Here is a 13,886-nt window from a genome sequence, read left to right on the forward strand (position 1 = left end):
CACGAACTGAACTCAACTCAGCACCAAGTGGACCTAATAGACATCTACAGAACTCTCCACCCCAAATTAACAGAATATACATTCTTCTCAGCACCACATTGCACTTATTCCAAAATTGACCACATAGTTGGAAGTAAAGCACTCCTCAGCAAATGTAAAAGAACAGAAATTATAACAAATTGTCACTCAGACCATAGTGCAATCAAACTAGAATTCAGGACTAAGCAACTCAATCAAAACCGCTCAAATACATGGAAACTGAACAACCTGCCCCTGAATGACTACTGGGTACGTAACGAAATGAAGGCAGAAATAAAGATGTTCTTTGAAACCAATGAGAACAAAGATACAACATACCAGAATCTCTGGGACACATTTAAAGCAGTGTGTAGAGGGAAATTTATAGCACTAAATGCCCACAAGAGAAAGCTGGAAAGATCTAAAATTGACACCCTAACATCACAATTAAAAGAACTCGAAAAGCAAGAGCAAACATATTCAAAAGCTAGCAGAAGGCAAGAAATAACTAAGTTCAGAACAGAACTGAAGGAGATAGAAACACAAAAATCCCTCCAAAAAAATCAATGAATCCAGGAGCTGGTTTTTTTAAAAGATCAACAAAATTGACAGACCGCTAGCAAGACTAATAAAGAAGAAAAATAGAAGAATCAAATAGACGCAATTAAAAATGATAAAGGGGATATTACCACCGACCCTACAGAAATAAAAACTACCATCAGAGAATACTATAAACACCTCTACGCAAATAAACTAGAAAACCTAGAAGAAATGGATAATTTCCTGGACACTTACATTCTCCCAAGACTAAACCAGGAAGAAGTTGAATCTCTGAATAGAACAATAGCAGGTTCTGAAATTGAGGCAATAATTAATAGTCTACCAACCAAAAAAAGTCCAGGACCAGACGGATTCACAGCTGAATTCTACTAGAGGTACAAGGAGGAGCTGGTACCATTCCTTCTGAAACTATTCCAATCAACAGAAGAAGAGGGAATCCTCCCTAACTCATTTTATGAGGCCAGCATCATCCTGATACCAAAGCCTGGCACAGATACAATGAAAAAAGAGAATTTTAGACCAATATCCCTGATGAACATCATTGTAAAAATCCTCAATAAAATACTGGCAAACCAAATCCAGCAGCACATCAAAAAGCTTATCCACCATGATCAAGTGGGCTTCATCCCTGGGATGCAAGGTTGGTTCAACATATGCAAATCAATAAACGTAATCCAGCATATAAACAGAACCAAAGACAAAAATCACATGATTATCTCAATAGATACAGAAAAGGCCTTTGACAAAATTCAACAGCCCTTCATGCTAAAAACTCTCAATAAATTTGGTATTGATGGAACATATCTCAAAATATTAAGAGCTATTTATGACAAACCCACAGCCAATATCATACTGAATGGGCAAAAACTGGAAGCATTCCCTTTGAAAACAGGCACAAGACAGGGATGCCCTCTCTCACCACTCCTATTCAACATAGTGTTGGAAGTTCTGGCTAGAGCAATCAGGCAAGAGAAAGAAATAAAGGGTACTCGGTTAGGAAAGGAAGAAGTCAAATTGTCCCTGTTTGCAGATGACATGATTGCATATTTAGAAAACCCCATTGCCTCTGCCCAAAATCTCCTTAAGCTGATAAGCAACTTCAGCAAAGTCTCAGGATACAAAATCAATGGGCAAAAATCACAAGCATTCTTATATACCAGTAACAGAGAGCCAAATCATGAATGAACTTCCATTCACAATTGCTTCAAAGAGAATAAAATACCTAGGAATCCAACTTACAAGGGATGTAAAGGACCTCTTCAAGGAGAACTACAAACCACTCCTCAGTGAAATAAAAGAGGACACAAACAAATGGAAGAACATACCATGCTCATGGATAGGAAGAATAAATGTTGTGAAAATGGCCATACTGCCCAAAGTAATTTAAAGATTCAATGCCATTCCCATCAAGCTACCAATGACTTTCTTCACAGAATTGGAAAAAACTGCTTTAAAGTTCATATGGAACCAAAAAAGAGCCCGCATTGCCAAGACAATCCTAAGCCAAAAGAACAAAGCTGGAGGCATCACACTACCTGACTTCAAACTATACTACAAGGCTACAGTAACCAAAACAGCATGGTACTGGTACCAAAACAGAGATATAGACCAATGGAACAGAACAGAGCCCTCAGAAATAATACCACACATCTACAGTCATCTGATCTTTGGCAAACCTGACAAAAACAAGAAATGGGGAAAGGATTCCCTGTTTAATAAATGGTGCTGGGAAAATTGGCTAGCCATAAGTAGAAAGCTGAACTGGATCCTTTCCTTACTCCTTTTACAAAAATTAATTCAAGATGGATTAGAGACTTAAATGTTAGACCTAATACCATAAAAATCCTAGAAGAAAACCTAGGTAATACCATTCAGGACATAGGCATGGGCAAGGACTTCATGTCTAAAACACCAAAAGCAATGGCAACAAAAGCCAAAATTGACAAATGGGATCTAATTAAACTAAAGAGCTTCTGCACAGCAAAAGAAACTACCATCAGAGTGAACAGGCAACCTACAGAATGGGAGAAAATTTTTGCAATCTACTCATCTGACAAAGGGCTAATATCCAGAACCTACAAAGAACTCAATCAAATTTACAACCCCATCAAAAAGTGGGCAAAGGATATGAACAGACACTTCTGAAAAGAAGACATTCATATGGCCAACAGACATATGAAAAAATGCTCATCATCACTCGCCATCAGAGAAATGCATTTCAAAACCATAATGAGATACCATCTCACACCAGTTAGAATGGCAATCATTAAAAAATCAGGAAACAACAGGTGCTGGAGTGGATGTGGAGAAATAGGAACACTTTTACACTGTTGGTGGGACTGTAAACTAGTTCAACCATTGTGGAAGACAGTGTGGCGATTCCTCAAGGATCTAGAACTAGAAATACCATTTGACCCAGCCATCCCATTACTGGGTATATACCCAGAGGATTATGAATCACGCTGCTATAAAGACACATGCACACATATGTTTATTGCAGCACTATTCACAATAGCAAAGACTTGAAACCAACCCAAATGTCCATCAGTGACAGACTGGATTAAGAAAATGTGGCACATATACACCATGGAATACTATGCAGCCATAAAAAAGGATGAATTTGTGTCCTTTGTAGGGACACGGATGCAGCTGGAAACCATCATTCTCAGCAAACTATCATAAGAACAGAAAACCAAACACCGCATGTTCTCACTCATAGCTGGGAATTGAACAATGAGATCACTTGGACACAGGAAGGGGAACATCACACACTGGGGCCTATTGTGGGGAGGGGGCAGGGGAGAGGGATAGCATTAGGAGATATACCTAATGTAAATGACGAGTTAATGGGTACAGCGCACCAACATGGCACAAGTATACATATGTAACAAACCTGCACGTTGTGCACATGTACCCTAGAACTTAAAGTATAATAATAAAAAATAAAAATAAAAAAATAAAAAAATTTTAAAAAATGTTTTCTCCAATGGTTTAATTTTTTCTTAGTTACAGTAACATTGTAGGATATTCTTCTATATACTTATCAAGATACTTTTCCCACACACAGCATAAGAAGATTTTGAGACTTCCCCATTAATCAAACTGAAAAGTAAGAAAAGGAATTCCAAATCAGAGCCTGTTTTAAAACTATGAGCATTCAACTGAAAATGGGTCTCCAGATTTCTGTGCTGCTCCCTTCTGTTGCCACCAACAATTGATAATTGGTATCATTTTTGTGCAAGTGAGATGTGCCATGTTAGTGCTTTTTAACTTAGGAGTGTTCAAAGTTGTTCAAATAATAAACTGTTTTCTCTAAACCAAGATTTAAAATTTCCAAGATTGGTATCTTTCCATTGTGTCTGTTTTTTCTTTCTTTCTTCTTAAAGCATCACAAATTTCTTTTGAAAAAAGAGGTGTGCTGGCTGTGCGTTGTGGCTCATGTCTGTAATCCCAGTAATTTGGGAGGCCGAAGTGGGCAGATCACTTGAGGTCAAGAGTTCAAGTCCAGCCTGACCCACATGATGAAACCCCTTCCCTACAAAAATACAAAAATAGTGAGTCCCTGTCTCAAAAAAAAAAAAACAAAAAAGAAAAGAAAAGAGAAAATAAAAAGAGCTGTGCTATAAAAAATGCCTCAAAACATTTAGTTACATAACACCAAGGAAGTTTGAATAAATTATGTAATAGTCATTCAATGAACAAGAGACCCTTTCTCTGCAACAGGAAATTTGATAATCTCGTGACTAAAAAAAAAAAAAAAAAATCATCTACAGCTCACCACTATGTACCGAATAACCTGCCATGTCGTTGGTCTGGCATAGAAGGTTTTCCTAACCTGCTGCTGACAGTCTCTTCTGTTCCCCTATTTGCAGTCTACATTCCAGCTACGTTATTCTACATTTAATTTCCCCAAAGGTCAGCTAGATGATTTCTGCATCCTCATAGTGTTCCCTCTGTCTGAACAGTTTCAACTATCCTGATCACCTGATTACTTGCTTTGTCATATTTGGCTCAATACCTCTTGTATGAAAAGATCTGACTTCACCTCCTTCCTTCCCTCAAATATAAATTCAGCTCTTCATCAGTTTCTCTTTCTCCCATATCTCCAGTCTGCTTTGAGTTGCCAGCAGTCCTCTAACGCAGATTTTTATCCTACTTCTACAGTGCTTCATTTCTTTCATCACCCCTGTCTCCTTCAACTAGATTCCAAGCTTCATAGACAGGAAATTTGTCTTAGGCATCTATTATCACCAAGGTATAGCATGATATCTGACACATCATATAAAATCGTTAAATGCTTGATGAATGAAGATGGTGAAATACTTCTCCTAACCCAAGCACTTGAAGAAGCACGCTATCTAATTATCTTGCCTTTAAAATAACATAGATGTCACACTGATTTATAAGACAATTTTAATTACTATTTAACAAAGTTATCTAAGAATTTTCAGTGTTCCAAGAGCATTCTTCAAATATTTACAATAATCCATAACTATCATTGATTTTACATCAGAAATGCTATCTTAAATTTATGGCACTATCAATTGCTCTTTTTCTCCTCATTTAAAAAACTGAAACATTGAAAAACAAAGCAATTTCCATCCTTTTATGGAGGCTGATATGTGCAAAAAATATAAAGATTCTGCTATTACAACCTGTTTCCCCATTTTAGTGGCATCGAAATAGAATTTAAAAACAACACTAACTGCTTAGGTTTAATTAAAGTAGCTTCCCCCGCCCCCTGCCCCAGCCATAAACAGGAAGGTTAAAAGTTTGGTCAGATAGATGAAAAGGGGGACAATACGGTGGACACCAACTAAACTTTAAAGTTCTCTAATTTGAGATTACACAAATCCCAAAGTTTTTAAGTTCATAGCAGAACTTAAAAATACATTAGGCACATTTTGACATGTTCACCAGTACTCAAGCACCTTAAAATTGTATTTTATTTGAAACATATATTTGATTAAGGACAAATTGCCAAATCTTTGAACATCCAACAAAGTGATCAATTATTTAATTGTTTTAGAAACCTAGGCACAGATACAATCCTAGATGGTTGATTAATCCTAACTTAATTTTTGCTATGAAAATAGTTTATGCAGTTTGGAGCTTGTATGCAAATAACAGGGAGAAGCTATACTGAAAAGATTTCATTTCCATTAAATCCAAGACACATTTATTTGCAGAAGTTGCACATATGACTAATTCGGGGTTATTAATACGGTTGAATATAAATATAGCAAATTTTCATTGGGAGAAAATTTGGAAAACACTGAAAAACATAGAAAAAAATAAATAAAATTAACCTATTCCAAGAAAATTACTGATTTTTTTTTTTTTTTTTTTAAAGAGACGAGGTCTCCTACTGTCACCCAGGCTGTGGTGCAGTCATAGCTCACTGCAACTTCCAAACACGTGGGCTCAAGTGTTCTTCCCACCTCAGCCTCCCAAGTAGCTAGGACTACAGGTGTGCACCACTATGTCTGGCTTTTTTTTTTTTTTTTTTTAATGGAGTCTTTCTCTGTCACCCAGGCTGGAGTGCAGTGGTATGATCTTGGCTCACTCCATCACTGCAACCTCTGCCTCTTGGGTTCAAGGGATTCTCCTGCTTCAGCCTCCTGAGTAGCTGGGACTACAGGTGCATACCACCACACCCAGGTAATTTTTGTATTTTTAGTAGAGACAAGGTTTCACCATGTGGGCCAGGATGGCCTCAAACTCCTGACCTCAAGTGATCTGCCCACCTTGACCTCTCAAAGTGCTGGGATTACAGGCATGAACCATGGTATTGGCCCTAATTTTTTTTTTTTTTTTTTTTTTTTTTTAGCAGAGACAGGGATCTTGCTATGTTGGACTGGCCTCGAAAACCTCCTGGCCTCAAGCTATCTCCAGCCCCCACCTCCCAAAGCACTGGGATAACAGGCATAAGCCACCACACCCAACCTGTCTTCATATATATATATATATATATACACACACACACTGACAAAATGTTTTCCAGAAAGGCTATAAAAATGTATATCCTCTTTAGCAACATGTAAGCATATATTTTTCTACAATGTTAACTACAGTCATTTAAAACAAATACTTCATAATTTGATATTTAAAACGTTTTTATCTAAAATGTGAATTTCATGAAACATTTCTAGTTCTTCTTTGGTCAGTCTCTTTAGCCTCTTGATCTTTTTTTCTATTGAAATATTCATCATTTCCTTCTTTGCTAAGGGTTTGTGTGTGTGTGTGTGTGTGTGTGTGTGTGTGTTAAGGATATTGATGCCTTTTCACAAAAATTTCTTTTTTTTCTTCTGCCAGTTTGTCATCTTTTAATTTTGTCTTTACTGAAACTGGTTTTCAAAAATGAATAGAAATATAAAATTACTCTTTAAAGGAATTATGCATTTACTTTAACATTAAAAATATTTACCTTTTTGTGCATATATATGTTTTCCTCTTGGGAGGGCAGAGTTTTATTTCCATAACATATTTTTGAGAAACATAGGCCTTGAAACGAGATTTTTTTTTTTTTTTTTTTTTTTTTTTGACAGAGTCTCACTCTATCACCAGGCTGGAGTGCAGTGGCATGATCTCGACTCACTGTAACTTCTGCCTCCTGGGTTCAAGCGATTCTCTTGCCTCAGCCTCCCAAGTAGCTGGGACTATAGGTGTACGCCACCACGCCCAGCTAATTTTTGTATTTTTAGTAGAGACAAGGTTTCACCATGTTGGCCAGGATGGTCTTAATCTCTTGACCTTGTGATCTGCCTGCCTTGGCCTCCAAAAGTGCTGGGATTACAGGCGTGAGCCACTGCGCCCGGCCAAAATGAGGTTTTTCACAAAGTCCCTGGAGTCTTGTCTGAGGCTAGGTGAGTCTGCTTCTTTACCTCAAATTGAACTATCCCGCTTAGCCTCTGCCTCTTCTCTTTTCTCAGTGTTTGGGTCACCCACCTCCTCAGAGCTACCGTACAACATTTTTTTGTATTTAGATTTTTGTATAACAAAATTTCTTTAATGCAGATGACTCTATTCTAAATAAACCTTTTATTAATACTGTACATTTTTACACACATAATGGTTTGCAAAAAACATTCATTCATTTATCCAAGTTCATTCCAGACATACTTTAGAGGAACTATTATTTGATTATCATCCCAAGCATCAGAGCAGTTAGTAACTCCAGAAACAGAACATTTTTAAGTTGAAAAGTTAGGTCTAAATTGCAGGTTTATGACTCCCATTTTTCCCCCTAAATAGCATTCTTATATTTATTTTTGAAGAATAAATTTAGCCACAAAACTCAAAAGTATGTATAATGAAAAGTACTTCTCTCACTCTCCAATGTTTCCCAGCCATCCAAATTCCTGCCCTGTGGACCACGGTACCAATCCCTTATGTATCCATTCATGTGGTTTTATCAGCATGTATACAACTACTCATTTTTCTTTTCATGCAAATAATACCCTATATAAACATTGTTTCATACCTTCCTTCGTCACTTAAAAATCAGACTTGGAAATCTTTCCGTATCAGTATGTATAAAGCCACTTCTTTTTAAAGCAGCTTCATAAAGTCCTATTTTACAGCTGTACCCAAATTATTTAGTCATTCCCACACTGTAGAACACTTAGGTTGTTCCCCAAAGCTACAATAATTATCTTCTCATGATTAGTTTTTCTTTTTTTAAACTACTGTTTTGTGGGTTCTTTTCTTTTTGTAACTTTTAAGTTCAGGGGTACATGCACAGGTTTGTTACATAGATAAACTTGTGTTACAGGGTTTTGTTATACAGGTTACTTCATCACCCAGGTATTAAGCCAAGTACCCATTAGTTATTTTTCCTGATCCCCTCCTTCCTGCCACCCTCCACCCTCCAATGGGCCCCAGTGTGAGTTGTTCCCATCTATGTGTCCACATGTTCCCATCATTTAGCTCTCACTTGTAAGTGAGGACATTCTCATGAATAGTTTCACAGTAAGGTATTTTATTTGTAAGACAAATGCTTCAGAGTGAAATTGCTGAGTCATAATTGTATATGCATTTTTAATTTGCCATAATAAAATATTGCCAAATTCTCTTTTGTTACCCAGTGTAATGCCTACAAGGCCATAGCTGAATTTCTACCCTGCCCTAACTCTGCTTATCTTTGAGAAACAGGTAAAATGTTCTATTTGTAACCAGACCAGCTGAGATTGGTTAGAACCAAGACAGCTGACTAAAGGACTTCAAGAAGACCTCAGGCATCATTATAATCTCATTTTCATGCTAAATGACACCCTCATCAGTGCCATGACAGTTGATAATCACCATGACAATGACCAGAAGAAGCCATAAAAGGACAAAAAGGAAGGCAGCACTTTGGTTCCAAGAAGTTCACCACCTATTTCTGGAAAAGACAGGAACATTCCCCCCCTCACTGTTAATGACCAACTTCTTCATTAGAGATACTTTCTATTTCAATCTCCTCACTCCTCACTAGTGAAGAATTGACTTGTGAGCCACACTTGCACTTCTCCATTCTTTGGCCATTGAATAAAGCTTGCATTGCTTGACACTCACTTTTCCCGTTTCTTGTACTGGGTCTCCAATACCAAACAGGGAAAGATGTCACCTTTTGAAGCTACCAAGGAGGTTATTGGTATATCGGTAACACCTTCATAAAGACCTACCAATGCATGCTCTCCCCAAACAGTGTGTTAGGGATTGTTTGCACATACTTTCAATAAAGTATTTCATAATCTTCTTTTTCATCTTTGTGATCCTAATAAGTGGGGAATGAAACCTTTTTTTTTTCTTTTTGGAGACGGAGTCACTCTTTCATTGCCCAGGCTGGAATGCCTTGGCGTGATCTCAGGTCACTGCAACATCTGCCTCCCGAGTTCAAGCAATTCTCCTGCCTCAGTCTCCTGAGTAGCTGGGATTACAGGTGCCCAACACCACACCCGGCAAATTTTTGGACCTTTAGTAGAGATAGGTTTTCACTATGTTGGCCAGGCTGGTCTGAAACTCCTGACCTCAGGTGATCCACATGCCTCAGCTTCCCAAAGTGCTGAGATCACAAATATGAGCCACCACACCCAGCCGAAACTTCTTAATTCTTATCATTTTAGTTTGCATCTTCTTTTGTGAGTGAGGTCAGGGATCTTTTCATATCCTCAGATGCCATTTGTGCTTTTTTTTTCTGTGCTCTTTTTGTATGTAGTCTTGTCCACTTTTTAAATAGACTATCAGTGTTTTATTAATTTAGGATCTCTTAACAAAATAATAAAATTAGCTTTTTTTTGTGGTATATAATACAAATATTTTTATAAGTTTGCTGTTTTGTTTCTTTTGGTTTATGGCAGTTTTTGCCTTTTAAAAGCATCTACATTTTAATTAAATTCAATTCACCAATCCTTTCTACAGTGGCTCTTGTGTTTTATATTATCTTAGAAAAGAATTTCTACTTCAAGATTTTGAAAGAATTCTTGGATCCTTTGTAGTTCATAAGTGTGATGACTGGGTTTTCACCTGCAAGTGTGAGATATTCCTCCCTCAAACCTTGTAATGACATTGATATATTATCCATCTCAGGGGAAAAGAAAAAAGAAAACAAAACCCTCACATGTTTTCTTCTAGCAGTTTTGTGGTTTGTATGTTAGTTTAAATGTTTGATTCCACTAAAATGTATCTTGGGTTAGGTGGCAAAGTAGTAGTCTGAATTTATCTTTATCCACATGACTACCCAGGTGTCCCAATGACACCTATTAAATAATATTTCTTTCAACCTATTTAAGATGCTACCTTTATAATTCTCATATGTAATTATGCCTATTTCTGGGTATCATATTTTCTTCCAGTGAATTGTCTATTTAGGTCACCATACTATTTTAATTACTGTATTTGCATAAATAACATTACATATTAGGGTTGGTGCTATTAGATATTACTCTTTTATGTGTGTACAATTTCCCAACTAGACTCAGATTATCTAATTCCAAATAGGAAAAATTTCTATTTTTATTTTCATTGGGATTGCAATATCTTTATAAATTAATTTAAAAGGAATGGCCAACTATAAGCACTCTGACTCCTTTGTTAATACCTCTTCTTTAGATTATAAAAAAAAAGTATGCCAAGTATAATATCACAAGAAAAGCAGGCAGGCTGGCTACTCATTTTAGTGTCTCCAATGTTAAGTGTATCACTATGTATGAAATCAAATACTTTTCATTAAATACTTGCCCGATTGCTGAAATCTTACCATTGCATCCTTCATAAGTAACATTATGTTAATCATGTAAATAAATTCTTAAAATAATTATTATTTTTTAGAAATGCTGAATTTGGTAGATGGCAAACCAGTTCAATAACTTTAACAGGAGTAGTTCAATATTTCATGTCCTAAAATAATTCAATTTTATGGTATTTTATAGTATTTGAACAATTGGTATGCAAAACAAATTAAGCTGTATATGTGATAATTTTATATTCAGACAACTGATAAGGACTTATTTCTAGATTCTATGATTACTAAAATGTTGTAATTTGGGTATTTCATAATACCCTGTAATAATCATTTATATTATACATTATTTATTATTTTATTATTAAGATGGAAATTTAGTCTTATGTACAGCCTTTTAAAATATAGTATTCGTCAAGTTTATAAGAAATGAAAGTTTATAATCTTAAGAAGTGTATTACCCTGGGAAAAATTAAGATTATTGTCAATATTTTCTGGCATATCTGAATGCTTTAATAAAAAACTCATAAAGTCTTATATATACAGCATATATAAAGGAAGACAGAAAATACTTCTTAGTTCACGTTAAATCCCATCTCTCTGTTAGTTAAGCCTTTACTGAGAGCACAAAATTATCACAGACTTAGATGATCTTTGGAGTCACTAAAGTATGGCTGCGGAACAGGTTCTACACCCTTATTTAAATAATTAGAGAGAAAATGTATTTCCAATATTATTATACATGTATCCACTTCCCTCAAAACATCAACATGATTTAGGAGAGAGTGCATAGTAATAACTTTGGTGCCAGGCCGACTTAGGTTTGAATTTCCTGTTTATTCCATAAATTAACTCTGCAGCATTATGCAAATCCCCCACAAATGAAAGGGAGAAGTATATCTGTCTTATAAGGTTATCATGTCGAATAGAAATAGTTTTCGTAAAGTGCCTACCACAGTGCCTAGGCTAAATAAATAACAGCAAGATTATTATCCTTCTTCCCTATAAGGCTGCAATTTTTAAATAATAAGCCATGAGTTGGCCGATAAGCACAAAACCTTATGAAAATCTTATGTGGAGTATATTTGCTACCTATGTTTTATCTTGTCAAACATGTTTATGGCTTTAATGTAAAATACAGATCTGCAGTTAAAATAGTAAGACAGCATAACACAGTTGTTAAATTCATGAATCCAGAGTGAGTGAGACATGGGTTCACATCCCATCTCAACTGCTTTACTAGCTTATGTCCTTGGGGAATTTAATTAACTTAACTAAAACTCAGATCTTACATAGCAAAACAGAGCTGAAAATGATAATTCTATAAGGTCATTTTAGTGGAAAAAGTTACACACTAAATTTTAATCACTTAGCATATTTCCTGGTACACTTTAAGTGCATAATACATTGTAACTGTTATTACTAGTGATTTTAGCAATTTTCTTATAAGTTGATTTTGTATACCTAAAGCTAATGTTCTTAGGAACGAGCAAAGTAATATATATTTGCTTACTTTGTAATAAATATATAAATATATTTGCTTACTTTGTAATAGAAAAGCTTTTGTATTGCATATACGAAACCTTTTCTTCTTAAGAAGCTTTCAACTCAGAATATTTTAAAGACTAAAATGTGTGCTTACAGCAAAACCAAGACTACACTGCTTTCTACCAACAGATGGCAATATATGTCCCATACAGCCATCTTAGTCCTGCCAATACAAAGTTCATTAGTCTGTTCAGTGCCTACAGGATGCGGGCTTTGCTTTTAAGGTGATGTAAATTTTTAAATCCATCAGGTTTGATAAATGTGAATATACTGAACACACCGAGGATGTTGAAAGATTTAATAATAAAAACACTGGAATATGACGGGAACCAAAGAAAAATAATAAAATAATCAAAAGTAAGAAAATAATAAATGTGGCAAGTGCATAAAAGATTAACCATTGACAGTAATGATGACCCTCTAGGACTGAGCAGAATTATGCAAAAGTTTAAAATAATGAGCTTAGGCACTAGCCAGCAAGATACAAGAAACTTTTTTTTTTTTTTTTTAAAGAAAATGCTCTAGCATGGGTCAGAGATTTTCATTAGCAACAGATGCTCCAGAACTTAATGCCAAAGCGAGAAAAGACTAGGTAATCATTCAAGAAGGCAAAATCCAAGCACAGTAACAACTGCTAATGAAATATTCCTGATGGGGCAGGAATTGTTAAAAGCCCTTTACCTCAACATCAAAATAAGTGAGCTAAGAAGCATGCATGCCAAAGTATTCTTTGGAACATTTGTGGACATTGTCAAAACCAGTGACATCTACTCATAAGATTTTTGATGAAGACATTCTTTAATGCTCTATATAGCAAAGGAAGGGGAAATCTGGTTTTAGGAGTCTAAAGGAACAGTTTATTTAGTGGAAATTCATATGGAGATGGTAAAGTATTATGTTATAAATAACATGAGTTTACAAACAAACCTTTTGCAAACTAACATGTTCATAGATATGACTTCCTGTGTTTCTTATTTCTCTGCTCTCTCTTGGAACTAAAGGCTATGATTATGGCAAGGTATCTAGTAACCCTCACCATAATCTGGGAATGTGATGAAACTCATGTGATATTGTTTAAAATGCATTCTCTTTCTGTTGTTGTTGTTTAAAGTATATTCAAATATAAAGGCTATGGCTAGTTTTTTAAGGGTGAATTAAATGTATAGTATTTCTTACTTTCTGCCATTTGGGGGCAGAATTTTCAGAACCTCACAGATATAAACAGAATTGGAGTCATAAAGAATATTCCAAATTGGATAGCGATCATGGAATAACAAATGAATAGGAAGAAAATAATTCCTATCCTTCCTGAAATTTATATTCCAGAAGGAAGTGCTTTGCCTAAACATTTGCTTTATCTGAGAATCCAAGACTCCTGATCAAATTTATATTCCAGAAGGAATTAAAATTATTAAATTATTATTTAAAAATTATTAAATTTACTAGGAATATAACTTTGACTAGGAGTTTTGGATTCTGAGATAAAGCAAGTGCTTAGGCAAACACGGTTCACAACAATTCAATGAGAAAGGTGCTT

At 35.5% G+C, this 13,886-nt stretch overlaps 1 protein-coding gene and 1 non-coding gene across 2 annotated transcripts in view; one reads left to right on the plus strand and one right to left on the minus strand.

Moving 5' to 3' along the window:
* Nucleotides 1–13,886, minus strand: part of SCN9A (sodium voltage-gated channel alpha subunit 9) — a 180,466-nt gene that overhangs the window by 153,691 nt on the left and 12,889 nt on the right. The gene's annotated exons all lie outside the window — the stretch shown is intronic.
* LOC123568197 (small nucleolar RNA U13) lies at nucleotides 10,048–10,150 on the plus strand. The gene has a single exon (XR_006691413.2). It is a non-coding gene; the product is annotated as a small nucleolar RNA U13 (small nucleolar RNA).

The sequence above is a fragment of the Macaca fascicularis genome, chromosome 12 (assembly GCF_037993035.2).
Source record: "Macaca fascicularis isolate 582-1 chromosome 12, T2T-MFA8v1.1".
Classification (NCBI taxonomy): Eukaryota; Metazoa; Chordata; class Mammalia; order Primates; family Cercopithecidae; genus Macaca; species Macaca fascicularis.